The sequence below is a fragment of the Protopterus annectens genome, chromosome 1.part0 (genome assembly GCF_019279795.1).
Source record: "Protopterus annectens isolate FY-2018-M chromosome 1.part0, PAN1.0, whole genome shotgun sequence".
NCBI classification, from domain to species: domain Eukaryota; kingdom Metazoa; phylum Chordata; order Ceratodontiformes; family Protopteridae; genus Protopterus; species Protopterus annectens.
The window spans coordinates 1,556,089,913-1,556,106,122 of NC_056725.1; the positions used below are offsets into that span (position 1 = coordinate 1,556,089,913).

General features: G+C 39.7%; 1 protein-coding gene across 3 annotated transcripts in view; it reads right to left on the minus strand.

Moving 5' to 3' along the window:
* Nucleotides 1-15,665, minus strand: part of AGPAT4 (1-acylglycerol-3-phosphate O-acyltransferase 4) — a 1,187,234-nt gene extending 1,171,569 nt beyond the window's left edge. For all 3 annotated transcript variants that reach the window (XM_044068028.1, XM_044068026.1, XM_044068027.1), the window contains exon 1: nucleotides 15,482-15,665. The gene's annotated coding sequence lies outside the window, so the exon portion shown is untranslated. The remainder of the gene's footprint in view (nucleotides 1-15,481) is intronic.
* Between the last annotated feature and the right edge of the window lie 545 nt (nucleotides 15,666-16,210).

Consider the following 16,210-nt stretch of genomic DNA (forward strand, 5'->3'; position numbering starts at 1 on the left):
TCTGCATGTAGTTTTCAAACTATGGATGCTTGTGTAAAATGAAATACTGGGTCCGTCCATGCTTATGAAAGTCACAGCAAACTCCTATAGTGAAGCAAAGAGCCACTGCCAGCTAGCACACAGGATTAAGGCTGTAAGCTGTTAATCAGCTGCTTCTTGTAGCACAGGATTTGATTCCCTAAGCTGTCATGTGAGTACTATGTGACCTTGAGCAAATCACTTAACCAGACAGCACAATTGGGGCAACTGGGAAACTGAGCTAGCATACTCAATGGTCTCTTAGACTGCATACCTAGTAACTATCAAAGAACCTATGGAGTTTACTAGGCAAGTGGGGAAACAAAAGTAGATTGCCAGGCATTTCTTCTGTATTACATGTGCACACAGACACACCTACATACGGGCATTTTGGAAGTTGCCACTCTACCTACCACATCTTTGGAAATGTGGGAAGAAATCCATGTGACCATAGGGAAGACATGCAAACTGCACAAAGAAGGCACTCATATGAAAACTGAACCAAAGACACATGTGCCTGGAGTAGTCTATTCTAAATAAATTATTTCAGCAAGTGAATTTTCTGTAGAAAAGCTGGTTACATAGCACCATCCTGTCAAAGCCTACAAAAGGAAGAACATTATATCTGTCTCTAACAACAACAGGATAAGTCATCAGATGAAATCAGTTCTTGACCAGACTTTACAAAATATCAGGCAGTGAGTGATAGTTAAACATCTGAAAACAAGCAGCTCAGATTAAATACTTAGTGAAACAAAGCAGCAAATACAAGTAAAATAATTTTACAGATGCCTAAACCATACAATGAATTAAGATAAATGTGTACTTGAACTGGAATATACAGCTGAAAAAAATAATTTTAGGAAAGATAGAAACCACTGCCTTAGGTTGTTTAGAAAGTCTATTGACACTTCTGAAATATCTCACCAATTTTATAGATAGCTTCTGAAACAGTCACTGTCACACAGGCTGAAACTCAGCCTACTTATTAACACCATGTCCAGAAGAAAAGAAAGCTAGTGTAGTTTCTGTGATGTCCCAATCTATCCCTTGATTTTTAATGGCTATTTTATACATGGAGAGCTTGCATAAAATTTCTCTCCTGATACTGCTCCAGTGATGAACACAACATTCTTTTTCCAACCTTTGGAGATTCTGAAGATTATCTCCCACGCACAGACAACAGGAACAGTGCAAGGTTATTCTCTTGATTCGATTTTCTTGAAGCCGAGTTACTGGGCACCTACTAAGGCTTACTGCAAATTATTTGCTCCATTTCACAATGCTTTACGCCCTCTGTAGATCTACAAATATATTATTAATTATTATTATTATTATTAACAATAATAATCATAATCACTGCCTGGTCAAGCAACTTCACCCATGCTGACAATGGCTTAACCAAGGAATTGATGGAAAATGCTGCCGGGAGGGGGAGAACTAGAATTACCCACAGTACAACAGTCAATGCACACTGATGAAGTCTGATCTTCGAATGCTATCTGGAGCAAGAGCTTAACCAGATTTTTGGACAATAACTTAATAGTTAATTAAATTGTATTGTGGAAGTAAACCTCTTTTTCCCTCTGTTTTAGGAAGTGCTTCACTGATGTGTTTTGATTGTGTAAAGAATTACCCACAGGTTTACCTAAGATAAGAGTAGTTAACCAAGGCATGAAACCCGTGTAAGAAAATGTTTAGGGTCCCTGATTTACAACAGTTCAAAAAACTGAAATTATACACAGTAAAAAGAAATCCAAGAATTTTACTTGAGAAAAATTCCGACTATTACTAGGATTCTGTTACATTTGTACCTGTAATTTCAAACGATTACAAAGTCCACTATAGTTTTTTTTAGCACATCTGTATATGGAATTAAAATATATATTAACATACAGAACTCTCAATGAGCAATCTGTGATTTACCAATATTTTCCCATAAAATACAAAATCCCTGTCTCTGAAAATGTTGCTGGGAATGGGTAAAAATAATGACCTATGGTCCAGTAGTAATTGCTGCAATTATATGACAGAGTTGTTTTTTTAAAAAGCTTTGTAGCATTCATTGAGTGCAGTGATTACTCTTCAAAACTGGGTGCTTAATAAATGCTTTTGTAGTGAATGGGGCATGGCGATTACACTCTGATATTTGTAAAAGACAAATTGGTTAAAGTGCTACTGTAGCGCAAGACCTGATCTTAATAAATGTTAAAGCAGCCCTCCTTAAGTTGTTAAAATCAGGTCTCGCGCTAGGCAATCAGATCTGCCAGTAAAACAGATTTGTTTCTGCCTACTGTCTGTACCAGTGACGCCTCCCTGACATCTTGTTAAAAACTTAGAATGTTGGTCGAATAGCATAATTTGTGAGTTCACCTGCATTTTCTGAAGAATACAACGAATGAAACTCAATGTATGTCATTATTTAGTAACTTCAGTCCTCAGAGATTTGTACAAAAACAAAGATTTTATGAGGAACAGACCAAACATATGATGCAAAAATCTGGACATTCTGAGAAACTATGGAAATTTGAGAGGCATGAAAAGGTGAGTGTAAACACAACAGACTGCATTACACTGTCTGACAGTGCTCATTAGTGTTTTACAGCTTTTAAAGCCAGCAAAACACTTAGTGATTTATTTTTCCCCGGCAACTAGTAGAACATTGGGCAAATAAACTCCACGCACTACAAATTAATACTGGGTCGCCAATCATAACCTTTAATTATGTGTTCGCGCCATAGATGCCAAGATGTTGCTCTCAAGGTGAATTTCTTGGCATGCATGTGGAGAACACATAAGCAGGTTATAATCACCGACCCAATCATACTTCTCTATGTTAGGCATTTCTCACCATTGTTAAGCTCTAGTCTCATTGCTATAGCACTGACAGCAGCCAATGACCTCTTTGCACTTCCTAATACTCATCTCTGCTGGATGTACCTATGTGACAGTGCTAAGTATATTATATCATTCAAAGTTGAAATACACTTACCATTCCTACACTTGTTTTTAACTACTGTAGTTCATGAGAGCAGGTAAAGCTTCACGCAGTATACGGAATTATGTAAAGGGTCTTTATGATCATAATCCAACTTGTTATATTTTCTCAACATGGATGACAGAAAATTCATCTCGATAGCGAATATCTTGATTCTGTACCACAAAACACACAAGCTGGTAATCCTCTGTGTTCTGCTTTTTAATGTTGAACATGCTGTACTTTCATGATGCATTTTGTCTATGCAATGACAATTCATTTCAGACTTGTGCGTGATATGTTGCAAGTGCACACATTAAAACGCATGCTAATACATATAGACTTTACAACTGGTACACGTTTTGGGCCATGGATACTATGGCTTTTAGTCACCAACTTTTTAACTTTTGTGTACATTAAGATTTCTTGGAAGCTATATTATGTTGAATGGGGACTTCTAAAGATCTGTAATCTTTATGTCACCTTGCAGAGTGGATATGCAGGTATTTCTATGAGACAGCAATATAATAGTGGAAGGAAGTTCAGTCTGTTTAATTATATGGTTCTATGGATCCCTATGTGGTGATTAACTTTGTTTTACCACTGCGAAAAAACTCTGTTTAGATATTCAGAAAGAAGGTTTAGACTGTTTATTATGTGCTCTATATTATCCTTTCTAATCAAAACAGCCTGTGATCTGAAGAGCTATTAATCTTCCTACACTTACTGCTATGTGACAGAAGTCAACAGATCAGAAACAAGTTCAGTATGTCAAACTTACTAAAAGTCTTAAATACTGCAAACCTACCAGAAAGTGTACAGTACCATTCATTACATTTTTAAGCTTATTAAAAAATGAGCAGTCTACATATTTCAGTAGTCACAGTAGCCCAAATAAAGCACTTGCAAAAACTGGGCACTGTCACCGCACAAAACCACCATTATGTCCTTTTCATTTCTTCCAGAATTCTTTCCAATGTTATGAGCATAATCAGTAAGACTATAACCTCTAGTTTGCAGGGCCAGAAGGAATATTCACAAGATACTCTTCACTTATCCGATAAAGCAGTTTCAGGACTTAAATGAATGACAATAAAATAACCAAAGAGTATAACTGTATTGGTTATGACAAGAACATCAAAAAAGGCTCTGGAAGAACTCACAAAGTAATAATAGCACTTAACAGTACCGTTCTTCATTTTTACAGAGTTCTATCTGAAACTTCTTCTGGGGCTATTGGAAGCCAATGCAAGTAGTCTACTAACAAAACATTTAAGGTTTGCAACTTGAAAAAATGATGAAAGAAGGAGAAAGTACTCCTTAATTGTCATAGTTTCATGCCAAGTGACAAGTGTACTTCAATACTTCCAAACACCAAAAAATGTCTGGCAGTATGACTGTGACTCAAACTTTGGCAGTACATTGGTTCCGGATTTAACCTAATATTGCTGACCATAACCTTATCCTTGTCTATCTCCAAAACAGAGGTCTGAATTCACCTGGATTTCATATGTATTACATACTGTATGCCAACAGCAGATTAAGGCAGAAAGTGAGCTTTCATTTCTGAAGGCTTTTTAGAAGTGTCTGCTGGAAGATCCACTCACTGTAAGAATAATTGGCTAGAACTGACTTCCATGTTTGCTAACAGTCTTTTTTTTTATTTTGCAGTTAGACTGTATTCTGAATTTAAAAAATATAGACTTCCAGAAGCAATTTGTCAACAAAAGCATAACTAACAGCAACTCAGAAAAAAAAAACAGTACTTGAAATCAGCTAAAACAAAGATGACAACTCATCTTAGATTCATATTCCCTGACAAACCACTCCAAATATGCTGTGGAATTCAGATACAGGGTAGTCTGGACAGACCCCAAACTTCTCAACAATGACCACAGAAACAAACTGCTAATGAATGTGAGATAATAATATCAATGAAGTTACAAAAATAATTTAAATATATTCTTCAATGCAGACATTTATCACAGCCAAGGCACAGCCACTGATGTAACCAAACTCATCAAGTTTTACATGGAGTTATAAATTACATAACTGGATTTCTCAATTCTACTTATGATCAGTTAGTCCTAGTATGTACAAGACAGGCCTGCTTTAAGCACATAAGACTCACAAACAACACCCTCTGGACCTGCAGGAGTATTTATAAATTACTACCACAACACTTCTATCTTCCTCAAAATGTGGTACTGAAGTATAATATACCCTAATGTGCTTTTGTGTATTTCTCCTACAGTACATAAAGTCAGATTTATTAGACTCGCTTTCAGTTACATATACTCTAACCCGAGCAGCCTTATAAAGGATGAGTGCAACAGGCATACACTTTTGTCAAAACATTTATTCTCTTTCATTCAAGGGCTTCTAGAACTGCTTTATCTAATAAATCAGCATCTTAGCAGCATCCACCCACGCATACACCCTTCTAACCCTCTCACAAATATACTATTAGATTCCCATCATTCATAGTGCACTACACAAGTTCTAGCTATTAGCTCCAGCCTGTACAAAATAAAGAGTTTCTCCAAGTCTTTCTGGCATTTACTAATACTGTCCTTCAAGGTTATGTTCCCTTTGCTTCTACGTGCAGCATTTCATATCTAGCTAGAGTCAGTTCTGTCAGTCATACTATAAAATCCTTCCAGCATCCTGGTATTCAAACCACCATTCCTGCCCCCCACACCCAAAAATATATGTCTTCATTTCTCCTCCCTGCATTAGTTCTTGAACATTTTATTTTACATAACTGCTGTGGGACACAGTGATACTGTTATTAACCCTGATTGCACAGTGCATTGCCCCTCTTACTACACTTCAGTACCTCAAAACACAAAGGCCTTCTTAAAATTCTGAGTGCAGGGCTGCATATGGTTGTTTTGCAGTTCTGCATCTTTCATAATACAAAATGTTCATAGAATTTTGACTGATTTTATTTTTTATACAGTTTAGTGTTGTTTTTAAGGTGTTGTTTTCTGGTAACAACTCCAGGGTCGTGCCAATATATAATTAGTGAAAGCATTTGTTGCAACAGGTAAAGCATGGCTCTGATGTTGCTGTCACGTAGAATAATGTAGCTAGGCAGACTTTAATTGGCTATTAGTTCCTACTGCACAGTAACATAAAAATACAGATGCCACGTCAAAATGAATAGTACAGAGATGAAGGTACACAGCTGCTGCTGCTGTACACGCTCCTACAATACTCAATATCTGCAACACTTTAAGAAAATGACTCTGCTGTTCTTGGGACTACCAAGCGACAAAGCCCATAACTAGTTGCTAGTCACTATAAGGAAAATAACTTGCAGTTAAGACACTGTCTGGTCACAATTACTTGTTGCCTTACACCAAAGTAAAAACCTGTTTCATCCACCCCCCCCCCCCCCAAGTTCTTTGATGAAGAATTCTAGTCAAAGTTCCAAAAATCAGGGACAATTTTAAACATGACTCTAATTCACAAGTTCACAGAATAACAGGTTTTTCACCAACATGCATTTTCCATTCATTATTCATTCCTAACTAACCAAGCAACTAAGTAGCTCACCCTACTATTCAGGCATGACCAAAGGGCAATTCCAGGTGTACTCTCCAGTCCAGCTGGTGAATCTGGGTATCCTGAGGCAATGTTACAACTGCCTCATGTACACAGACAACCCTCCCCTCCTACCAAAAAACAGTAACATATGCGAGAGATGCAATTATACAGCCAAACTGGAAGCTAAGCTGTCTCCACCCAAGACTGGAACAGCAGTCAAAAGGAGAAGGTTAACACTTGCACCACACCTCCAGCCGCACACAGACCTACTAAAACAGCACTGGCAAACAATACACAAAATCATACTCGGAGGCTCTAAATAAAAACCTACAAAAGCATCAGAGACCTCCAAAGCAGACACCCAAACAACCTGCACCTCCTGTTACAAACCACACAACACATAAAACACAAAATCAGTGTGCCGCAGAATCACAGCCCTTAAGGCGAAATAACATACCTAAAACACTAGTAATAGGTGACTCTATAGTCAGGCACACTGACGTCCCACTCACTAGGCTGGACAAGCAGAAGGTTACCGTTAGCTGCCTATCGGGAGCCAGAATCCACCACATAACACAAACACTCAGGTCACTCCAGAACAAATACAAACATGACTCTGTCATTGCTCATGTTGGTGCGAATGACATGAGATGTACATCCCTGGACTACATGAAAAGAGACATGGAAGAGCTCTCTGATCATGTAGCCCAGGCTGGTATGGCCCAGGCTGGTATGACCCTGACCCGGAGTAGCATCCTGCCCTCGCCAAGAATGATACCTCAGTGTAAAGAAAACATGATCAATTTCAACAATTGGCTAAGCTTCTGGTGTCATTCAAAGGTGATCCAGTGTCTGTCAGCCTGGGACGACATGCTTGACAAGCCGTGTTGCTTCGCAAGAGACGGCTTGCACCTGTCACCCCTAGGCTTTCGAATACTGGCAAGGCTCTTGCTGCCCCCATATAGCCTTTTTTAGGCAAGGCTCAAAAGTCAAACCCACCTCCATAAACAGCACAATTAACAAAAAACTGAGGGTTATGCTACTCAACGCCAGGAGTTTAAATCTCAAAATGCACGTGCTCGAAGCACTCCTCAGTATGGAGTACATCGACATCTGTGCAGTAATAAAACCTGGTTCAAGGCTCCAGAGAGCACCCCAGCACTACCGGGCTACAACTCATACCACACGTTTTGGCCACAGAACATGGACCGAAACACAAAAGGAGGGGGTGTATCCACATTCATCAAGGATACCTACACCTCCAGGTTAGTGGTGCAGCATGATACCTCTGAGACCATCCATGTGCAACTAACATTGGGCAAATCTGCAATGCAAATTGTGGCCTGCTGCAGATCACCCTCCATGACCCAGGACCACCACTCCACCTTTCTGGAGACACTGGAAAACATGAAGGTCCTACCGAACACCCTGATATTGGGCGATTTCAATTACCCTACCATTCACCATTCACTGGGAAAACTACTAGAGTACAAACTCCCAGGCCCAGTGCTTCCTGGAATTCATCAACTCAAATGCCCTGGATCAGCTAGTAAACTCCCTACCAGAGGTGGAAACATACTGGACTTGGTCATCACCAACATGGGCGACAGGTGTTCCATACCAGAGGTTAACCCATCACTGGTTAGATCAGACCATAAACTAATCACTCTGGATGTCCACACCCCACCACCACCCCAACCAAGGAAACCACAGTAAAAAAACTTTTCTAAAGCAAACGTTACCTTACTTAAGACAGAGGTGGTAAGTTTCACAGCCCCCACGCTAAAGGATAATGCTGCCCAAGATGCAGAAACCTTTACAGATGCACTCTATGAACACGTACAAGGATGCATGGATTGTGCCATCCCTAGCAAAACCAAGACTCACTCCTCTAAGAGAAGGAAACCAGTTTGGTGGACCCCTGCCATAAACAGGCTATACAATAGAAGAAGGAAACTAGTTCAGGAAAAAAGCAAATCCCAAGAAGAAAAGACATCTCTGATCAGTATCAGTAAGAAACTAAGGTCCCTCATGAAATCATCCAAGACTAACTTCGAAAGAAAAATAGCCATGGATTCAAAAGATAACCACAAAGCCTTCTTTAGCTATGTTAAGAATCTAAGTGGCAACTCGCAGATATGCACTGAACTAGTACAAAATAGCACAAAATATGCTGAACCTACTGATATTGCCAACATCCTGGCAGATAGATTCAGTGCAAACTTCACCCACCTCTCACCTCCAAAAGGGCCCACAGCAATACCGAAAAATGTAGTGTCCCAAAAATCACAAGCCCTTTCAAAAGCCAAAAACACAGTGTCAAGATGGGACCAGATAATGTCTCAGGCTGCGTTTTGCATGAACTACAGAACGAACTAACCCCCCACCTAAACATGCTGTTCAACCTCAGCCTCTCCACAGGCTACGTGCCCATAGAATGGTGCATAGCAACGGTTATTCCTCTCCACAAAGGAGGGGCCACAACTGACCCTGGTAACTATCGCCCCGTAAGCCTGTCTAGCCTGGTCTGCAAGGCTATGGAGTGCATCATCATGGAATTCATTAACAAAGACATTGGGAACCTCCAAACACTTGACCCGACTCAGTTCGGCTTTGTTAAGGGCAGATGATGCCTACTAAACCTGGTTGACTTCTTTGAGACACCAAGGCCATTGACGAGGGAAAGGTGGTTCACACAGCCTACCTTGACCTCGCCAAGGCTTTTGACACCATTCCCCACTCGAGTATTACAGAAAAACTCACCAGCCTGAACATAAACCCCTACGTCACGAGATGGGTTGCCATCTGGCTTACAGACAGAACTCACACGGTAAGAATAGCGGGCCCCAGGTCCTACTCTAAACTAGTCACAAGTGGTGTCCTGCAAGGCTTGGTCCTGGGACCCCTACTGTTCAGCATATACTTCTCAGAAGTACAGGCAAACACAGGAGGACTATGGCTAACCATGTTCACCGATGACTGCAAACTGGGAGCCATACTTGACTCTCCGGCTGACACGGACATCCTCCAAAAGGGCCTTACTGAGATGGACACCTGGTGTCAACGTCATGGCCTCAAGCTAAATGCCACAAAATGCATAGTCATCCCGTTTGGGAAAAACAAAACACCCACGAATTACCACATAGGTGGCAGCCCCCTTAATACAGAAGAGGTAATAAGAGATCTGGGGACCCAGGTAAATAGTAATCTCTCCTTTGACAATCATATTGCCAAAGTAGTTAGGAAATCCTTCTATGTGGCCCATCTAATTACGAATGGGTTCGCACCTAGAAATAAAGAGGTTATAGTGCCCCCTCTACTTGTCACTCATTAGACCCATCATAGAGTACAATGCCCCATTTGAGATGTACTTCACAAGACACTTCCAACAGCTGGAAAGACCACAAAAGTACCTCACCAAGAGGATTACTGGCCTCAAACATATGTCCTATGCAGCCCGATTGAAAAACTCCAACTGTACTAAGTGACATATCGCTTACTCAGAGGTGATCTCTGCCTAACTTACAAAGCCATGTCCAACTCAGAATTGATGGACATGCACCACCTAAAGAAATCCAAGTCACTGCGAACCATGCGCTTTAGTGAGCTAAACCTCGTCACAACAATAAATAGAACATGCTGGAGGGATAGATTCCTGTCACAGAGACTGCCCATGCTTTGGAACAAAATTCCAAACTACATTAGGCAGAGCCCCTCACTAACACTCTTCAAGAGAGACCTTGACGAGTGGATGGGGAACAGAAAATACACCCCTGTGAATCACTTCATTGGCTCTGCTTGACAAAGGATCAGTTAATTAATCAATGGGGCAGCGATAGCCGACACATTCTGGCTAGGCTTATAAATGCTCTCGGGCAGATAGTCTAGTACCTACGTATGAACCTATTAAGGCCTACAACACTGATGTTTGAGATTACTGACTGACTGTATCTTAGTTATAAAATCAAAACTTTTACATGGAACAGGACAAAAAAAGATACAAAATCAGGAACATTCAGCAAAATCATGGTTTTATTCCTCGAGATATGCAGGCTTGAGAATAGAGTACGTTGCCACAGAAACTAACACTGCTCTGACTGATGGCCTCTAGCCATATGCTACTACGGGTAATGAATTCTTATTTTTTATATATTTACTCACATTTTTTAGCAACATTTAATTTGCTTACCCCCTCAATGCACGTGTGTACGCAAACACTGTACCATAAATGGAGTTTTTTTCTTAGTAACTAATTATATACTGTTTTGCTTACCCAAAGTCTCACTTTAAGTACTACACTTTAATTCAGTGACCATATGACATTAAATACAAGGTCTACTGTTAGTCTGTCAGTACCTCCGTGTTAACCGGTATTCAAGTTGTCTTCTGTTCCCTTACCTCCATCCCAACTAAGATTTTGGAGAATGTCTACTCTCCACAGAACTATAATGATTGGCTTACACTGCATCAGCTTAACCTGAAAATGCACAGTATTAAAATATAAACTACTTAGAAACTTTGTCATAAAACATACACAGTATAATCATATACACTATTTTATTTATATATATATATATATATATATATATATATACACACACACACACACACACACACACACACACACACACGTATGTGTGCATACATAAATGCACACACATATATAATTCTGAAGAACGAAAGTTCACTACTTGGAACTTCAAAAGTACACCCACACTAACGTGAAAGTGCACTTTCTAGTGAACCCACTAGACCAAACGGGCTAGCAGTCACGGACCTTAGGGTTAGGGCACAGGTTAGGGTTAGGGGATAGTTATAGTAGGGCTATCCCCTAACCTTGACCAGTGCCCTAATCTAGTCGTGATCTCCACAGTGGAAGACATTCCAAATTGGGCTATGTACTCCACTGTGGTGTGATAGTCACGGACCTTAGGGTTAGGGCACAGGTTAGGGTAAGGGGAGAGTTAGTAGGGCTATCCCTTTACCTTGACCCATGCCCTAACCCTAAGGTCTGTGATTATCGCACCACAGTGGAAGACATTCCAAATCGGGCTATGTACTCCACTGTGGTGCGATAGTCACGGACAATAGGGTTAGGGCATGGGTTAGGGTAAGGGGATAGTTAGTAGGGCTATCCCCTAACCTTGACCCGTGCCCTAATCCTATGGTCCGTGGCTATCGCACCACTGTGGAAGACATTCCAAATCGGGCTATGTACTCCACTGTGGTGCGATAGTCATGGACCTTAGGGTTAGGGCATGGGTTAGGGTAAGGGGATAGTTAGTAGGGCTATCCACTTACCTTGACCCGTGCCCTAATCCTATGGTCCGTGGCTATCGCACCACTGTGGAGGACATAACCCGTTTTTCAATGTCCTCCATTGTGGTATGGTAGGTTCGGTCTAGTAAGCTTAAGCGAAACTGCACTTTCGTTAAAGTGCGCTTTCGCTTAAGTGGGGATGTACTTTCCCATTTCGAAAAAGTGAATTTTCGTTGTAGGAAAGTACACCCAAATAGACATATAGACAGATAAACACACACATGTCTGTGGGCCCATGCAAGAACACAAATTTGATAACTGAGTGTCTGGGCTCATCTATTGACCCTTTTCAGCCATGACACATGCTCCAAGCAGCAGCAGTACACTGTAGTAATATACACCTACAGAAATAGCAGATATTTCTTTAAACAGAAGTGTTGCACATTTACATTAGAGAATGCAGTCTACCGTTTACAATTAGACATTTACAACAGAATTATTTATTTGCAGAAGTATTAACATAACAGTAAGGATGGTATATTCCAAGTCAATTCAGCTCAAGAAAGAATGCATGTAGGAAACAGTACCCATTTGTGTATTGTTTTACTCAATATCCCTAAAGCATGTGAAGATGGATTCTTTCACAAAATATTCTTTCATATCTGTCCGAAAGTCAGTGAGTGTTTGTTGTTTCCTTATCTTTGAAGGAAGATGTTTCTGGACAGCTTTGTAAATGTTTTTTACCCTTGATTCCCACAGGAAAGAGTGTATATGATTTTTTTCTTTAATGGACAGTTACTGACAGGTAGCATTTTAGTGCAGCAGTATGTAATGATAATGAACTGCAAAGTTTTATGCTGTTGGTATTTACATTACTCAGATTAGGTAAAAGACTGGGTAAATTAGTCTGTAATGTTTTAATTGGGGTGCTGTTTTGGTGTGGTTACAACTGAGCAAGATGGCTGATGGTGAGGTTTACAAGTACTGCTTTTTCTCCTCTGTTGCACATCTCAGAGTTATTATATAAAAAGCTGTGGGTATAGGGGTGCAGCCCCCTGCATGGGTACCTTTTAGTTTGCAGTAACCGTTGCTGTCAATGACTTCAGATGGATTTTTAGATATGGTTAGCTTCAAAAGTATTAAAGAGGAGAACAAGCAACACACTTTTGAAAAAGTACTTTACTATCAAAAAAGCAGAGTGCTTTTTTCTATACCTTTGACTCCTCAGGCACCTTTGGCTCAGTGGTTTAATTTAGCTCTGTTAGTGGCTTGGGCACCTGCTGGAGATGACTGGGAGAAAAAGGAATGACAAGCAGCTGCATGGGGGGCGGGGGTCAGGCAAGGTACAGGCACCAGCGATGATTGATACTGCTGCTGTAGCCTTGATCTAGTAAGAGCTTGAATTTAAGGGGCACATCACAAAGAAGGAGAGGATGTTTCCCCTCTTGACACCATTGCACATCCTTTGTCATGACATAACCCAGTGGGGGTTATGGCTTAAGAGAAAAAGCTGATCTTGATGCCACAAAAAGACGGCTCCTCGTCTAGCCCATCCCACTTGGAGACAAGTAGCCGCTTGAGCCTTCTCCTATGTAAACCTCTCCAGGAAGGGAGAACCCTCCTAGCATGGGACACAAGAGGGGGGGCACCAATACAGGGGGACCTCAGAGAGTGGGAACATCTGCAGCTGGCACTGGGGAGCCAGATAGCAGCAGCTAGCAGTGAGAAAATAAGAAAGTCAAAGATATGCATGAATGCAATCACTTTTTTTTAGCAATGAAGTACTAAAGTACTTTTCACATTTCCATTGTATATCCTCATACTTGTTTTTTAATCTTTTGTATTTTTCAGAAAAATATTTTTCATTTCATTATTCAAAGCAGATGTTGCTTGCTAATGCCATTGTTTTGTGAAAATTATTGTAAGACCATGATGGTAATTTTGTAGCGGTTTTTACAATGCCCATATTTACAAATGTACAGTATACAGGATTTCCTCAAAAGACAGATATTATTCATACCAGTTGTTGCCCAAATCTTATACAGTCCTATTTACACAGAAGAACAAATGTAAAACAGACAATTATTTATTTATTTTTATCTGAAACAGGAAAAGCAGAAATCATTGACAACAAATGAGTCCATGAAAACAAACAAGGGATACCTTTAAGGAAGCCAACATCTCATTGTAAGCTGAACTTGTCAAGACTCAGGATTCAGCACCTTTACTACGCTGTAGTGCCACCTCAAAGGTGGTTGATAATAAAAGAGGGACATTACTTGTTTATTGTTTTCATCTCATTGACTCCCAAATTAGTAACAGGAACTTTAAGTATCTCTCATAAATCCAAACCGTTAATATATTACACTATTCACTGCTAGTTCTTACTATAATCATAAATTACCCCCACTGGGAATTATGAGTAAGGCACATTCTAAAAGCAGGTCATTACAAAAATCATACCAAAAGTTTCCTTTTCTTTATTTTCTTTTCTCATTCTTTCATTTTCTTGTTTTCTTTTTATTTAACACACAATTTTCTCTCTGTGTAACAACTCAGGCCTGTGTCCCTTTAAAGCAAAGATGCTGATCTAAAAATGAGCAGCTCAGCATACAGCTTCTGAACATTTTGTTTTCATAGCCCACATTTCTAGCATAAAAGAGCTTGTATAACTTATGTTTGACACATTATGTATCCCTGACTAAGGCAAAAGGAACATTACTCAGAACCAAACTCTTAATCTTTGTTAACATGTTTTGCTTTATGCACTGGAAACACAAGCATGCAGATGGTACAAAAACACATGCAGGTTATACACACATTTATTTATATTCTCGGTTTTACAGCATTAAAATTAATTATAGTATAGATGAACACATCACAGAAATTAAAACTGCTAAAAGCATGAAACTTAAGTCATAGACCAACATTGGTATTTACGTTGCACATTACTAGTAAATAAATACAGTAGACTTTTTACATTTAAATATTTCCTTTGTAAAACAACAGAAGAAAAAAAAAAAAAGAAAAAACATCTACTGTAAAGCATATTAAGATATGAAAAGGTTAACTACTAGAATATAGCAAAGAATTCAGTGAACCTCCTGAAGGGGAAAGTTAATTTGGGGATGCAGATGTAAACAGACTGTCACAAATGTCTGTCTCCATGGTAACCCAAATACCCCTGTGTGATAGGAGAAAAGTAAAATGAAAGTGAGGAGCAAACAAAGCCATGCTTGGTACAGCTCTGCTGAAATCAGTGCATTTAGGTAAAAACCACTAGCACACAAAGGCATTTCTGTATAACTGAGGGCTGTGCACAAAGCACTATTTTTGGTTACCATAGAAACAACACCTAGTATGTCAAATGAAACAAAGATGCTGCTTACATGTGCCCTGAAAATTACTGTCAGTTTCAGTTATTTCAAATTTAAATGTGTGTTCTAAACTCTTGAGAAGCAACACACAGTGGCATACATCTTGGAGCCAATTTGCCTAATTCTGCACACAGCATATTTGCTACTTAAAAAAGAAAACATGCACAAACATGCACACTGTTTCTCTCCATTCACAGAACAGCATGGCACATCTTCCTTGCTACAAACCTCCAACAGTCAGAAAGGAAATGAAAACTAGCAGCAAGCTATGTGACCCAAACATGAATTAATTACATACCTTCTAGCAGCCAGACCTTGACACATCTATCTTAAGATCCACAAGCAGCAAGAAAATGGCAGGATAAATGACTGGGGAAATAAAAGAAAATAAATGTGCAGCAATAAAAAACTGTTAACAGTTGTTCTAAGCTTCAGTCACCCCACTCTAGAAAGCTACAGCCTGACTCCACCCAGGGGTGGGCCAAAAAGAAAAAACCCTCAGGTGACGTCTCTCCACATTATGTCACTTCCTTTAAAGCAATGATTAAGCAGTGCTGTACACTCCAGCAGTGTTTTTTTTCTCTCTGTCTTCTTTCTCTCCGAAAGAGGAAATATGTATTGCATTTACTTCACATTTGTCATAACATAGTAATGAAACCTTTGAAAAAAGGGTTAAAGCAGAACACTGACTGTAGCTGTAAGGAACCATTACCTTCTCTCATTATCTAAAGAAAGCATGCAAACTGTTGCTGTATGCAACAGGTTGTATTTCAGGCAACAGATGTTTAGCTACAGAATTTTCTTTCATAAGGTGTTGTCAACCTGAAAGTTTCAACAACCAGAAAAAAATCAGATGTGAATAGCAAGATGATTTCAGCTACATTTCTGTACATGTGAAAATTTTGTATGTGATTTGACAAGCCAAGAAAATAACCTTGTTACTAAACATAAGGGCTCTGGGGCACATTGAGCAACGAATAAAGACTAGGAAGGTGTAATGGTTTACATGAACTAACATGAAAAAAAA